This window comes from Oncorhynchus mykiss, chromosome 2, assembly GCF_013265735.2.
Source record: "Oncorhynchus mykiss isolate Arlee chromosome 2, USDA_OmykA_1.1, whole genome shotgun sequence".
Taxonomy (NCBI): Eukaryota; Metazoa; Chordata; class Actinopteri; order Salmoniformes; family Salmonidae; genus Oncorhynchus; species Oncorhynchus mykiss.
In genome coordinates, this window is record NC_048566.1 from 88,824,996 (window position 1) to 88,839,896 (window position 14,901).

At 42.6% G+C, this 14,901-nt stretch overlaps 1 protein-coding gene across 1 annotated transcript in view; it reads left to right on the top strand.

Annotated features, from left to right (window-relative positions):
* Window positions 1–14,901, top strand: part of LOC110502274 (mitochondrial inner membrane protease subunit 2-like) — a 164,637-nt gene that overhangs the window by 9,193 nt on the left and 140,543 nt on the right. The window lies entirely within an intron of this gene.

Below are 14,901 nucleotides of genomic sequence, written 5' to 3' on the forward strand. Positions count from 1 at the left end.
TCCAGACTCCAGCCATGATACAATAGACCAGTGGTTCCCAGCTCCGGTCTTTCAGTACCTGCAACAGTATAATTTTTTGTTGTGGCCCTGGACAAGCACACCTGATTATACTTGTCAACTAATCATCAAGCCCTTGACAAGTTGAATCAGGTGTTTTTGTCCAGGGATACAACAAACATTTGTGCTGTTGGAAATACTATTCTCCTAATCCTCATCCTCGTCCACGTCAGTAGATGACGTGTACCACCTTACTTCCCTGCAATCACTCCTCCACTCCCCTGCCGCGCTGATGAGCACGCAGAGCTGGTCTGCTAACCCCTCTTTACCTCTTTCTCTCTCTCTCTCTTTCTCTACCTCTCACATGCTCTCTCCCTCTTTCTCTCTCGCTCTCTGTGTGTGTGTGGAGTAGGCATCTGCCCACGGCTGGCTGAACAGTGACGATCAGCTCCCCTGTGCCGTTGTTAAAGTAGAGAGCCTGTTGACACTGTTGGTTCCACAGCCGAGACTGGAGAGGGAGGGGGGAGAGAGAGGATTACCAAGGCTCCAATTAGAGTGCCACGTCCCACGTCAAGGGTCCCTGCTTTCAGACACACTCTTTGTTCTGAAGCACCGTGGGAAGCCAAATGTGGCCCTGGCTGCTAATGAAAAAGTCTGCGTCACAAATGGCACTCTATTTCCTATATAGTGTTCTACTTTTGACAAGGGCCCATAGGGATGTAAGGAATTAGGGTGTTATTTGAGAATCAGCCAAAATCTCCCCTGAAAAAAGTATCCTCTCGCACTCTCTCCTCATAGACTCAAGTCCCTGGGCGCACTAATCCCAGCCTACTTATCTGTTTTTGTTATTGCGATGGCTTCTGAGATTTCTTCTGAGACACCCCTTCTAGCTCCGTGACTCTACTGTAGCTACGATATTGAGGAAAATGTTACTTTTTATGCCTGTGATATGTAAGTGCTTGTCCCACTTAGTTATTTTAAGATGAATGCACTAACTGTAAGTTGCTCTGGATAAGAGCGTCTATTAAATTTTTCGTTTTTAGTTTCACCTTTATTTAACCAGGTAGTCTAGTTGAGAACAAGTTCTCATTTACAACTGCGACCATCATTGATATATATAGAGATAAGAGTCAGAGAATTTAACCCTGTGGCACCCCATAGAATCTGCCAGAGGTCCAGGACAGGACCTTCAATTTGACACACTAAACTCTATCTGAGAAGTAGTTGGTGAACCAGGCGAGGCAGTCATTTGAGAAACAAAGGCTATTGTGTCTGCCGATAAGAATGCGGTGATTGACAGAGTCGAAAGCCTTGGCCAGGTCGATGAAGACAGCTGCACAGTAGTCTTTTGGTGGCGGTTATGATATTGTTTAGGACCTTGAGCGTGGCTGAGGTGCACCCATGAACCAGCTCGGAAAGCAGATTGCATAGTGGAGAAGGTACGGTGGGATTCGAAATGGTCGGTGATCTGTTTGTTAACTTGGCTTTCGAGCATTTTAGAAAGGCAGGGCAGAATGGATATAGGTCTATAACAGTTTGTGTCTACAGATTTCTCCCCCTTTGAAGAGGGGGATGACCGCAGCAGCTTTCCAATTTTTGGGGATCTCAGACAACACGAAAGAGAGGTTGAATAAGCTAGTAATAGGGGTTGCAACAATTTTGCCATTTTAGAAAGAGAGGGTCCAGATTGTCTAGCCCAGCTGATTTGTAGGGATCCAGATTTTGCAGCTCTTTCAGAACATCAGCTGTCTGGATTTGGGTGAAGGAGAATTAGGGAGGGGGCTTGGGCAAGTTTCTGTGGGGGATGCAGAGCTGTTGGCCGGGGCAGAAAGCATGGCCAGCCGTTGAAAAATGCTTATTGAAATGATCGATTATCGTAGATTTATTGGTGGTGACTAAAATGTAAAATGCATTTGTGTTGTGTTGCTTTGATGGTATTCAGGTTTGATGTGGAAGAGCAAGGGGTCATGAATAAGCTGACATGTTTTAGTTTGATTAATTCACATTAAAGAAGACAAATGAAAAACAAAAGCGTGCACATAAAAAACATGACAAAAACACTGTGCAGGTGAGGTTGGAAACCCAAGAGGGCTTACAGTTGAAGTGGGAAGTTTACATACACTTAGGTTGGAGTCATTGAAACTCATTTAAACTCATTTTTCAACTACTCCACAAATTTCTTGTTAACAAACTATAGTTTTGTTAAGTCTATCAGGACATCTACGTTGTGCATGACACAAGTCATTTTTCCAACAATTGTTTACAGACAGATTTTTTCACTGTATCACAATTCCAGTGGGTAAGAAGTTTACATACATTAAGATGACTGTGCCTTTAAACAGCTTGGAACATTCCAGAAAATGATGTCATGGCTTTAGAAGCTTCTGGCCAATTGACATAATCATAAGAAATCAGCCAATTGGAGACAGCAAATCAGCCAATCAGCCAATTTCATCCTTGGGAGCAATTTCCAAATTGCGTGAAGGTACCACGTTCATCTGTGCAAACAGTAGTACGCAAGTATAAACACCATGGGACCACGCAGCTGTCATACCGCTCAGGAAGGAGACACGTTCTTTTTTCTAGAGATGAACGTACTTTGGTGCGAAAAGTTCAAATCAATCCCAGAGCAACAGCAAAGGACCTTGTGAAGATGGAGGAAACAGGTACAAAAGTATCTATATCCACAGTAAAACGAGTCCTTATTGACATAACCTGATAGGGTGCTCAGCAAGGAAGAAGCCACTGCTCCAAAACAGTTTGCAACTGCACATGGTGTCAAATATCATACTTTTTGGAGAAATGTCCTCTTGTCTGATGAAACAAAAATAGAACTGTTTGGTCATAGTGACCATCGTTATGTTTGGAGGAAAAAGGGTGATGCTTGCAAGCCGAAGAACACCATCCCAACCGTGAAGCACGGGGGTGGCAGCATCATGTTGTGGGTGTGCTTTGCTGCAGGACGGACTGGTGCACTTCACAAAATAGATGGCATCACGAGGAAGGGAAATTCTGTGGATATATTGAAGCAACATCTCAAGACATCAGTCAAGAAGTTAAAGCTTGGTCGGAAATGGGTCAAATGGACAATGACCCCAAGCATACTTCCAACGTTGTGGCAAAATGGCTTAAGGACAACAAAATCAAGGTTTTGGAGTGGCCATCACAAAGCCCTGACCTCAATCCTAGATAAAAAATGTGTGGGCAGAACTGAAAAGTGTGTGCGAGCAAGCCTAGAAACCTGACTCAGTTACACCAGCTCTGTCAGGAGGAATGGGCCAAAATCCACCCAACTTATTGTGCTTGTGGAAGGCTACCTGAAATGTTGGACCCAAGTTAAACAATTTAAAGGCAATGCTACCAAATACTAATTGAGTGTATGTAAACTTCAGTCCCACTGGGAATGTGATGAAAGAAATAAAAGCTGAAGTAAATAGTTCTCTACTATTATTCTGACATTTCACATTCTTAAAATAAAATGGTGATCCTACCTGACCATAGACAGGGAATTTTTACTGTAAGTAAATGCCAGGAAATGTGAAAAACTGAGTTTAAATGTATTTGGCTAAGGTGTATGTAAACTTCCGACTTCAACTGTATATAAAAAACACACCTAAAAGACACAGTTAAGGAATATGTAACTGCTTGGTGTATTTTCTGTTTTCATCAGCTTAACTGGGTTTGACAACCTCTGTCTCCGTTGGTACATTGCTTCAGAAATGTTTAATTTATTTTGGTTCTACATTATTATTCTAATTCAGCATGAATGTCCACATATCACCCATTAATGCATTTCTCCCTTAGAAAATAGCTATTCTGTCCTCAATGGGGCTACCTGGTTAAATAAAGGTTACATATAATAAATAATAAATTGCTGTGGGGTTTGATGTGTTGTGCCCTGTGGGTTGAGTGGGCTCAGACAGACAGCGGCAGGCAGGCAGGAAAGCAGGCAGGATAAATCCCTCATTCATAATTACCCCAAGATGGCAGCCTCTCCCTTCCCTTCCCTGCAGGGGACGAGTTGTTCAGCCATTACAGAGCTCTACAGTCAGAACATTTTACTTGCATATGAGCCTACATTTTTCAACTGAGGCGCACATGTGCTCCTTGTAAGAAAGGTCAGCGTAGAGCCCTGCATTATGAGGCACTATTCCTGGCAGAGTGGAGAGAGGGAGTGAAGAAGATTGAGGGAGGGGGCAGGGAGGGAGAAAGAGGGAAGAAGACAGGGAGCAGGAAAGGGGGAGTGTAGGAAGGAGAGAGAGAGCTAGCACGGAATGCTAATCTAACATAATCTGACATTGGGTTTAGCCTGAGAGCACTGTTTGAATCTTATATGGAAAATGATTTAAACAGTACCAATGTTACCGCGGTCAATGCTAAGTGATACGGCAGTGTCTTATGGCAATGTAGTCACACACACCATAGAAATATAATTACAGACTCATTGACTAGAATGAGAATAACCATTCTAGTAATTATATTTATGTGGTACTCACACTCAGCTTGCAGTAGCATATTATGGTAATAAAGGAGCTGTGTGTATTTTTGTCTGTTCACAAACTATCTATCTCTGGTATTGAGATGATCCCTGCATTAGATCACCCATGTACGTCATAATAATACATATGATTTACAGTGCCTTGCGAAAGTATTCGGCCCCCTTGAACTTTGCGACCTTTGCCACATTTCAGGCTTCAAACATAAAGATATAAAACTGTATTTTTTTTGTGAAGAATCAACAATAAGTGGGACACAATCATGAAGTGGAACGACATTTATTGGATATTTCAAACTTTTTTAACAAATCAAAAACTGAGGAATTGGGCGTGCAAAATTATTCAGCCCCTTTACTTTCAGTGCAGCAAACTCTCTCCAGAAGTTCAGTGAGGATCTCTGAATGATCCAATGTTGACCTAAATGACTAATGATGATAACTACAATCCACCTGCGTGCAATCAAGTCTCCGTATAAATGCACCTGCACTGTGATAGTCTCAGAGGTCCGTTAAAAGCGCAGAGAGCATCATGAAGAACAAGGAACACACCAGGCAGGTCCGAGATACTGTTGTGAAGAAGTTTAAAGCCGGATTTGGATACAAAAAGATTTCCCAAGCTTTAAACATCCCAAGGAGCACTGTGCAAGCGATAATATTGAAATGGAAGGAGTATCAGGCCACTGCAAATCTACCAAGACCTTGCCGTCCCTCTAAACTTTCAGCTCATACAAGGAGAAGACTGATCAGAGATGCAGCCAAGAGGCCCATGATCACTCTGGATGAACTGCAGAGATCTACAGCTGAGGTGGGAGACTCTGTCCATAGGACAACAATCAGTCGTATATTGCACAAATCTGGCCTTTACGGAAGAGTGGCAAGAAGAAAGCCATTTCTTAAAGATATCCATAAAAAGTGTTGTTTAAAGTTTGCCACAAGCCACCTGGGAGACACACCAAACATGTGGAAGAAGGTGCTCTGGTCAGAAGAAACCAAAATTGAACTTTTTGGCAACAATGCAAAACATTATGTTTGGCGTAAAAGCAACACAGCTCATCACCTTGAACACACCATCCCCACTGTCAAACATGGTGGTGGCAGCATCATGGTTTGGGCCTGCTTTTCTTCAGCAGGGACAGGGAAGATGGTTAAAATTGATGGGAAGATGGATGGAGCCAAATACAGGACCATTCTGGAAGAAAACCTGATGGAGTTTGCAAAAGACCTGAGACTGGGACGGAGATGTTTTCTTCCAACAAGACAATGATCCAAAACATAAAGCAAAATCTACAATGGAATGGTTCAAAAATAAACATATCCAGGTGTTAGAATGGCCAAGTCAAAGTCCAGACCTGAATCCAATCGAGAATCTGTGGAAAGAACTGAAAACTGCTGTTCACAAATGCTCTCCATCCAACCTCACTGAGCTCGAGCTGTTTTGCAGGGAGGAATGGGAAAAAATGTCAGTCTCTCGATGTGCAAAACTGATAGAGACATACCCCAAGCGACTTACAGCTGTAATTGCAGCAAAAGGTGGTGCTACAAAGTATTAACTTAAGGTGGCTGAATAATTTTGCACGCCCAATTTTTCAGTTTTTGATTTGTTAAAAAAGTTTGAAATATCCAATAAATGTCGTTCCACTTCATGATTGTGTCCCACTTGTTGTTGATTCTTCACAAAAAAATACTCTTTATGTTTGAAGCCTGAAATGTGGCAAAAGGTCGCAAAGTTCAAAGGGGCCGAATACTTTCGCAAGGCACTGTATATAGCACTTTCCTAATACCCAAATGCACTTCATATCATCATATCCTAACCTTATATTATTATCTTATTCTTTTAAGATTTGCATATCCACCAATTAACCTACATGCTTTTGAGAATGATTAAAAATGGCAACATGTGTGTCACGTTCTGACCTTTTTGTCTTTGTTTTAGTATGGTCAGTGTGTGAGTTGGGGTGGGCAGTCTGTTTTTTTCTATGTTGGTTTTTGTGTTCGGCCTAGTATGGTTCTCAATCAGAGGCAGGTGGCGTAAGTAGTCTCTGATTGGGAATCATACTTAGGTAGCCTGGGTTTCACTTTTGGTTTGTGGGTGTTTGTTTCCGTGTGAGTGTTTGGGCCACACGGTACTGTTTAGTTTTGTTCACATCGTTTGTTTTTGTTCCAGTGTTCAGTCTGTTTATTAAAAAGACATGAACACTTACCATGCTGCACCTTGGTCCTACTCTCTATCTACAGACAACAACCGTTACAATGTGAAATACTGTCGATCTGTATTGACAGCCTTGATCGAGAGGGATTTCATTAAAACCACAAAAAGCTGCTTTCTTATGTGCCAAAGAATCTCACCCTGGCCTGTACTGTATTTACATTTCAAATGTGATATTGGACTACTGCTACGGCAAGTCGGACTGATTTCCTACTGTAATTGGTACTCATTTTAAACACAAATTGTCCAAGGGAATATTCCGGTCCTCTGAGTAATTTCTTATTTACAGAATAGACTACTCCTCGTTTCAGGGCCAGGCCATAGCAGTGGATGAGGAAAATGGTTCTGTCAGCATGTTTATGAGTGCATATACTGTATGTAAAGCTATCCACCACATTGGGTATTTGTCATGCTTTCAGACAAGACCATTACAAAGCTGATTGATTTTATGTTCTGACGTGAACACAACCATTTGGTTCTGAGCAGCCCTGGAAACAGATTTCTGCAAAATATCATTTTCTTGTGGAAAGGGAGAAGTGCTACTCCCCGTGTTATAAACAGGTGTCATAACAGATGACTAAATCCCCTTTCCTGGCAGTATTCATTTGTTTATGACAACGTTTTGCGATTACCATCCTGGTACAAGACGAGAGAAAAACAGAAGTTTAAAGTTTTGACGCAAAAGTTTTTCCCTTCTAAAAGTGTATGAATATTCATGGTATGCACAGCAGCAGCTCGGTAAACCTTCAAAAGCTTCAAGTCTTCATTCTCTGAACTTTCTTCTCTTCCTGTTGCTTGTCTTTGAAGTGGGGATGCCAAGAAGAGAGAAACAGCATTCCTCCAGTTTGGTTGGACTGTATTGAGTTTGTGTAATTAGCATCAACAGAATCCAGTTCAGTTACAGCTCACAGAACTCCGGTACATCCCAGCTTTGTTAAGCTATGTTTTAGCCAGCCATGACCAAAGCCCATTGTTTTGGGATTGGATTTAGAAAAAAAGAGAAAACAGAGGGGAAAAAAATGGCAAGCAAAAGCCTCTGAGATACTTAATCTAGGAGACTCTGAGCTGACAATCTCCCCCCTGCAGAAATGTTGCTGGGGCAACAGCGGGAACGCGGTCAGTGGAGGTAGGAGTTCCTGTCCCTGGAGACAGGAACAGGGGAGCAGACTTCCATGAGCCATGAGGTCCCTGTTGAAACAGTGGAACAAACCCCAGACTGCACACTTTGGCCCCTTGGGAGAGATGGGAGGCCAGGAAAGGGAAGGAGGGGAATGGAGGAGAGGGGAAGGGTTGAGAAGGGAAGGAATGGTATGGCATGGGAGGTTAAATGTGGGAGGTTAAAAGGGTTTGTTTTACCAAAAGTGATCACTTCAGTCCGTCTCCTATCTACCAGATGGGGATGTTTTCCCATATCTGTTGCCTGGTGGTTGCTGGCTGTAAGATTGTCATTATCTGTCATTTGTGTGAGTGCAGCAGGAGCGTGATGTCCGGGGATTGGCCTCTGCTAAAGCAGGCCACTGCCCTCTGAGCTAAGGATCCCTCTCTGCGAAACTGCAAGCGCACATGTGTGCACATGCACGCGCACACACACGCACATAGTGCCACGAGCATGCACACCTGCATTCACAAATGTGCTTATTTTTTTCTTAAACGTTCAATAAAAGACGTTGTTCCCTCTAACTTGCTCAGAGGCAGTCATTTCATTCAGCGTGTTAATAAGAATGGACTGAATTAGTAAATTAATTGAATACCCTGTGAAATCTCATCACTATACTAATATTTATATATGTATAAATTCCTGTTCATCAGAGCAGTAAATTAAGTATTCATATCTTCTCTGCTTAAAGATTTATGGTCATGCTTTTACGCTAAGTAGCTGGTAAATATCCTCCATGTACAGTTAGCCTCATGTCACTGTTTCAGTGTGCTATTTATGCGCTCAGGATGATCGTCATGTTTATAGTTTTTGATTTTGTCTGGAGTTAGATAGCTTTCTCTTCAGTGATTAAAAAAAAAAGTAAACCTTACCTTAACCATTTTAACTTCTTATGGCTTGGGGGCAGTATTGAGTAGCTTGGATGAATAGCGTGCCTAGAGTAAACTGCCTGCTACTCAGGCCCAGAAGCTAATATATGCATATTATTAGTAGATTTGGATAGAAAACACTCTGAAGTTTCTAAAACTGTTTGAATGATGTCTGAGTATAACAGAACTCATATGGCAGGCAGAAACCTGAGAAAAAAATCCAACCAGGAAGTGGGAAATCTGAGGTTTGTAGTTTTTCAACTCTTTGCCTATCCAAGATACAGTGTAAATTTAGTCCGATTGCACTTCCTAGGGCTTCCACTTGATGTCAACAGTCTTTAGAACCTTGTTTGAAGCTTCTACTGGGAAGGAGGAGAGAATAAAAGCTGATTGAGTAAGAGGTCTGGCAGAGTGCCATGAGCTCATTCAGGTGCGCTCCCTTGAGAGGTAGCTGCGTTCCATTGCATTTCTAAAGACAAAGGAATTCTCCGGTTGAAACATTATTGAAGATTTATGTTAAAAACATCCCAAAGATTGATTCTATACATCGTTTGACATGTTTCTACGAACTATAATGGAACTTTTTGACTTTTCGTCTAGCCCGCGTGTCGTGAATTTGGATTTGTGAACTAAAGGCGCGAACAAAAAGGAGGTATTTGGACATAAATGGACTTTATCGAACAAAACAAACATTAACTTTAGAACTGGGATTCCTGGGAGTGCATTCTGATGAAGATCATCAAAGGTAAGGGAATATTTATAATGCTATTTCTGACTTCTGTTGACTCCACAACATGGCGGGTACCTGTATGGCTTGTTTTTGTGTCTGAGTGCCGTACTCAGATTATTGCATGGTGCGCTTTTTTTGAAATCTGACACAGCGGCTGCATTAAGGGTTTATCTAAAGTTCCATGCATAACACTTGTATCTTTTATCAATGTTTATTATGAGGTTTTCTGTAAATTGATGTGGCTCTCTGCAAAATCACAGGATGTTTTGGAAGCAAAACATAACTGAACGTAACGTGCCAATGTAAACTGAGTTTTTGGATATAAATATGAACTTTATCGAACAAAACATACATGTATTGTGTAACATGCAGTCCTACGAGTGTCATCTGATGAAGATCATCAAAGGTTAGAGATTCATTTTCTCTATTTCTGCTTTTTGTGACTCCTCTCTTTGGCTGGAAAAATGGCTGTTTTTCTGTGACTAGGTACTGACCTAACATAATCCTTTGGTGTGCTTTCGTCGTACAGCCTTTTTGAAATCAGACACTGTGGTGGGATTAACAACAAGTTTATCTTTAAAATGGTGTAAAATACTTGTATGTTTGAGGAATTTTAATTATGAGATTTGGCGCCCTGCTCTTTCACTGGCTGTAGTCATATCAATCCCGTTAGCGGGATCTAAGCCATAAGGTTAAGGACATCCCAAGGACCTACAGTACTTTATACCCCTGTTTCCTCTGAACCCCCCTAGTACTGTATATAGTATTTAAACATGTTTTATCTGACATGACAATTCTTAGATGTGATTCAGTGTTAAGAGCATGCTGGAAAAACCAGGGTTGGAGATTTGATTCCTGAATGGGCCACATATACTGAATGTCGTTGTATGTGTGGCTTTGGATAAAAGTGTCTGCTAGCTAAATTATCATATTACACAGGGCTGACCCTGGACTGACTAGCCAGTGCTCATTAGCATTTCACTTGAATGTCTGTCATATTTCAGTAGTATGCATCCTCATACGTACATGGACTTCTAAAACTGCTGTGAGAGAGCGGGAGCAACAACAGTTCAATTCACGGGGTTTGAGTTTTTCCTAAGCCTGACCATGCTTCTTCTTACACGGAACCCAAACCGGCTGCGCGTGTGTGCCATCGTGCATAAATGTATTTTGTTCCCCCACACCAAACGCGATCACGACACGCAGGTTAAAATACCAAAACAAACTCTGAACCAATTACATTAATTTGGGTACAGGTCGAAAAGTATTAAACATTTATGGCAATTTAGCTAGCTAGTTTGCACTTGCTAGCTAATTTGTCATATTTAGCTAGCTTGCTGTTGCTAGCTAATTTGTCCTGGGATATAAACATTGAGTTGTTATTTTACCTGAAATGCACAAGGTCCTCGACTCTGACAATTATTTGACACATAAAACGGTCAACCAAATCGTTTCTAGTCATCTACTCCTCCTTCTAGGCTTTATCTTCTCTTGACTTTACATTGCGATTGGCAACTTTCAGAAATTAGGTGCATTACTGCCACTAACCTCGTTCGTCTTTCAGTCACCCACATGGGTATAACCAATGAGGAGATGGCACGTGGGTACCTGCTTCTATAAACCAGTGAGGAGATGGGAGAGGCAGGACTTGCAGCGTGATCTGCATCACAAATAGAACTGACTTCTATTTTAGGCCTTGGCAATACAGACACTCGTTGGCACGCGAGAGCAGTGTGGGTGCAATAATTGAATAATATACATTTCTAAATGTATTTTTCAAAACGCACGCGACAAGAGCGGTGTAGTCAGCCTCTTACTGGAAAGAAAATGAAGCTTATATGAAGAATTGTTCGAATAAGTGATATTTTGTGTCTGCAAGGCTGCACTTCTTATTCATGCATGCATCAGGCATGAAACACATTTTTTTACGGCCACACTAACTAGGTAAGATGGCGCCGACGGAGGGCGTCACGTCTTGAGCTCCTACAAAACATTGTAGGTTTACTCAGTTTGTTTTGTGCATTACTTCATGCACCCGGTCAGAGCTATTGGAATATGAATCATCATCCACCCAACCTTCCTGAATTCCCAGAGACAGCAGAACAGTGGGTTAACCTCTTTGGTGAGACCTCGGGATGCTTGGGTGACCTACCGGAGAGAAGGAAAAGGAGATGCCAATGGAGAGACAGACGTGGCGGGGTCTTAGTGAGATTAAGACGCCGGGCAACCCTTCCTTGATTACCCAGAATACTACTTGCCAATTTTCAATCATCAAATAATACATTTGATGAACTCAGAGCGAGGAGCTCATTCCAGATGGACATCAGATTCTGCAACATACTCTGTTGTTCTGAGACTTGGCTTTCAAATCAAATCGAATTTTATTTGTCACATACACATGGTTAGCAGATGTTAATGCGAGTGTAGTGAAATGCTTGTGCTTATAGTTCCCGACAATGTAGTAATATCTAACAATTCCCAAACAACTACCTAATACACGCAAATCTAAAGGGGTGAATGAGAATATGTACATGTAAGTATAAGTATATATATGAGCGATGGCCGAGCGGCATAGGCAAGGTGCAATAGATGGTAAAAAATACAGTATATACATGTGATATGTGTCAGGCTGGTGGGTGTAGCTGGTGTAGAAAGTCAGTCGCAGGAGAGCAGAGATGAGTGAAAGAACGCACTATTCGACAGCACAAAGTAAACCATTTACAAAGTGCAAAAAGAACGGTTGCCACAAAACATGGGTGATAAACATCACCCGGTACAAACCAGCCGGAACATTCCGACCTGAACAAATAACAATCACACACAAAGACATGGGGGAAACAGAGGGTTAAATACATGACCAGTAATTGGGAAATGAAAACCAGGTGTGTGGAAAAACGAGACAAAACAAATGGAAAATAAAAAATGGATCGACGATAGCTAGAAGACCGGTGACTTCGACCGCCGAACACCATCTGAACAAGGATAGGCATCAACTTCGGCCGAAGTCGTGACAATATGAGTGGCATTATTTAGAGTGGCATTGCATAAAGTTACTAGTGATCAAATTATTAAAGTGGCCAGTGATTAGGTCTCAATATAGGCAGTAGCCTCTGAGTTAGTAATTGCTGTTTAGCAGACTGATGGCCTTGAGATAGAAGCTGTTTTTCAGTCTCTCAGTCCCAGCTTTGATGCACCTGTATTGACCTGGCCTTCTGGATGGTAGCGGTGTGAAAAGGCAGTGGCTCAGGTGGTTGATGTCCTTGATGATCTTTTTGGCCTTCCTATGACATTGGGTGCTGTAGGTGTCATGGAGGGCAGGTCGTTTGCCCCCAAGTGATGCGTTGTACGTTGTGCGGTCGCACCACCCTCTGGAGAGCCTTGTGGTTGAGGGCGGTGCAGTTGCCGTACCAAGCTGTGATACAGCCTGACAGGATGCTCTCGATTGTGCATCTGTAAATGTTTGTCAGAGTTTTGGGTGACAAGTCCAATTTCTTCAGCCTCCCAAGGTTGAAGAGGCGCTGTTGCGTCTTCTTCACCACACTGCCTGTGTGGGTGGACCATTTCAATTTGTCTGTGATGTGTATGCCAAAGAACTTAAAAATGTCCACCTTTATTTTTGTAGTCCGTGATTTCCTATAGACTCTGCCACATACGTCTCGTGTCTGAGCCGTTGAATTGCAACTCCACCTTGTCCCTGTACTGGCATTTCACTTGTTTGATTGCCTTGTGGAGGGAATAACTACACTGTTCATATTCAGTCATATTCCCAGACCTCTTTCCATGGTTAAATACAATGGATCGCGCTTTCAATTTTGCACGAATGCCGCCATCCATCCACTGTTTCTGGTTAGGGTATGTTTTAATAGTCACAGTGGGTACAACATCTCCAATGTACTTCTTTATAAACGCACTCACCGAGTCAGCGTATAGGTCGACAATGTTCTCTGAGGCTGATAGGAACATATTCCAGTCCGCGCGATCAAAACAATCTTGAAGTGTGGCTTCCGATTGCTCGGACCAGCGTTGAATGGTTCTCGTCACTGGTATATCCTGTTCGAGTTCTGCCTGTAAGACGGTAGGAGCAAGATTGCGTCGTGGTCGGATTTGCCGAAGGGAGGGCGGGGGAGGGCTTTGTATGCATCGCGGAAGTTAGAGTAGCAGTGGTCAAGAGTATTGCCCATGCCCGTAGTGCAATCAATATGCTGGTAGAATTTAGATAGCCTTGTTCTCAAATTTGCTTTGTTAAAATCCCCAGCTACAATAAATGCAGCCTCAGGATATATGGTTTCCAGTTTGCATATAGTCCAGTGAAGTTCCTTGATGGCCGTCTTGGTGTCTGCTTGATGGGGAATGCACACAGCTGTAACTATAACTGATGAGAATTCTCTTGATAGGTAAAATGGCCGGCATTTGATTGTAAGGAATTCTAAGTCGAGTGAGCAGAAGGACTTGAGTTCCTATATGTTGTTATGATTACACAATGAGTCATTAATCATGAAGCATACTACCTCGCTCCTCCTCTTCCCAGAGGGGTGTTTATCTCTGTCGGCGTGTTGCATGGAGAAGCCCGGTGGCTGAACCGATTCCGACATCATATCCCGAGAGAGTCATGTTTCTGTGAAACAGAGAATGTCAATCTCTGAATCCTCTCTGGAAGGGAACCCTTGCTCAAATTCTGTCTACCTTGTTGTCAAGAGACTGGACATTGGCTAGTAGTATACTCGAGAGTGGTGGGCGATGTGCACGTCTGCGGAGCCTGACCAGGTGGCCGCTTTGTCTACCCCTTCTGCGACGCCATTGTTTTGGGTTGACTACTGGAATTAGATCCATTGTCCTGGTGGAGGTCCGAACAGAGGATCCACTTCGGGAAAGTCGTATTCCTGGTCGTAATGTTGGTAAGTTGACGTTGCTCTTATATCCAACAGTTCTTCCCTGCTGCATGAATATGCTGACTGTCACCGGATTCATAAAAAAATGCATAGATGATGTGATACTGATAGTATCTTTCAAAATGTACCCTAATCACAAAGCGTGGATTGATGGCAACCTTGTAGGGAAACTGAAGGAGAGAGATGCTGCTTATAAACATGGCGCAAGGTGACCAGGGACAATAGTATGATAAACAGTACAAATACACTATATATACACAAAAGTATGTGTACACCCCTTTAAATGAGTGGATTTGGCTATTTCAGCCACACCTGTTGCTGACCGGTGTATAAAATCGAGCACACATCCAAGCAGCCTCCATAGACAAACATTGGTAGTAGAATGGCCTTACTGAAGAGCTCAGTGACTTTCAATGTGGCACCGTCATAGGATGCCACCTTTCCAACAAGTCAGTTCGTCAAATTTCTGCACTGCTAGAGCTGCCCCGGTCAACTGTAAATGCCGTTGACCGGGGCAAACATCTAGGAGCAACAACAGCACAGCAGCAAAGTGGTAGGC